At 45.6% G+C, this 1,517-nt stretch overlaps 1 pseudogene; it reads left to right on the top strand.

The window, feature by feature from the left end:
* Positions 1 to 308: 308 nt before the first annotated feature.
* LOC149254178 (heat shock cognate 70 kDa protein pseudogene) lies at positions 309 to 1,257 on the top strand (annotated as a pseudogene).
* The last annotated feature ends 260 nt before the right edge of the window (positions 1,258 to 1,517 follow it).

Below are 1,517 nucleotides of genomic sequence, written 5' to 3'. Positions count from 1 at the left end.
AAGGCCAGGCCTGCCCTGCTGGCGATGAGACTCTTCTGCTGGCCATGAAACTCATCGCAGAGACTGCCTACTGGTGATGAGACTTTTCGGCTAGCGATGGGACTCTTCGCAAAGACTCTTCATGTCTTTCTTCCCTGCATGCGTAGCCTTGTGCAGATAATGATAAGGTGTATGTACTCTGTTTTTATGACATTTTCGATAGCTCCCGGCCCAATTTCATAAGTTAACTCCCTCTCAGCGTTCGATCGCTCTCGGCCCAATTTTGTAAGTTAACTCCCTCTCTGCGTTCTGTGTGTGAGAGTGTCAATATGGGCGAGGGAGCAGCGATTGGAATCGATCTGGGGACGACGTACTCGTGTGTGGGAGTGTGGCAGCACGTCAGGGTGGAAATCATCACCAATGATCAGTGGAATCGAACCACTCCCTCCTATGTCGCTTTTACTGATACAGAGCGTCTCATCGGAGATGCTGCGAAGAACCAGGTCGCCATGAACCCTATCAACACTGTTTTCGGTTAGTAATCTCTGTCACTCTTTTGAGGGAGTTTATTCCACTGCTTATTTCTGTATATGTGATTCAGTTGTTGTATATTAATTCCCCTTTCATTCTCGAATATGAACCAGGATGGACATAATTCAGCTTATAGTTTTTTGAAGGTGATTGATATGAAGGCTTGAATTTTCGTCTATAAGATTCTTCTGTTTATGTAGAATTTGCATTTGTGTTCAATCTAAATCAGTTCTCTATGTTATGGCAGATGCAAAGCAGTTGGTTGGTAGGAGGTTCTCTGATCCCTCCATTGTGAGCGATGCGAAATTATGGCCTTTCAAGGTCATTTCAGGGGTTGGCGATAAGCCCAGCATTGTTGTAACATACAAAGGGGAGGAGAGGCATTTTGCAGCCGAAGAGATATCTTCCATGGTTTTAACTAAGATGAAGGAGATTGCAGAAGCTTACCTCGGGACCACTGTTAAGAATGCTGTGGTCACTGTTCCTGCACACTTCAATGATTCTCAAAGGCAGGCAACCAATGACGCAGGGGCAATCTCCGATTTGAATGTTATGAGAATCATCAATGAGCCCACTGCTGCTGCTATTGCCTATGGGCTTGACAAGAAGGCTAGCAGTTCTGGTGAGAAGAATGTTCTTGTCTTTGATTTGGGTGGAGGTACTTTTGATGTGTCTCTGCTCACAATTGAAGAGGGTATTTTTGAAGTGAAGGCTACTGCTAGTTACGTGGTAAGGCGTTCCCTCTGAGAAAGACATCCCTAAAATGTGACGTGTGCGATCCTGAGCAATTGATTTTGTGTGTTAGATGATTGGGGTGTTTTCTGCCGTTCGTTTAATCTGTTTTTCATAGAAAAATAGTTTTTTTCCCATGGTAATGGGCCATGAAAGGCCAGGCCTGCCCTGCTGGCGATGAGACTCTTCTGCTGGCCGTGAAACTCATCGCAGAGACTGCCTGCTGGCGATGAGACACTTCTGCTGGCAATGAGACTCTTCGCAGAGACTCTTCA

The sequence above is a fragment of the Pinus tabuliformis genome, chromosome 7 (assembly GCF_031772625.1).
Source record: "Pinus tabuliformis cultivar Carrire ecotype Pingquan chromosome 7, CPIR1, whole genome shotgun sequence".
Lineage (NCBI taxonomy): Eukaryota > Viridiplantae > Streptophyta > Pinopsida > Pinales > Pinaceae > Pinus > Pinus tabuliformis.
The sequence above is the reverse complement of the archived record's forward strand: the minus strand, read 5'-3'. Positions and strand labels throughout refer to the sequence as shown.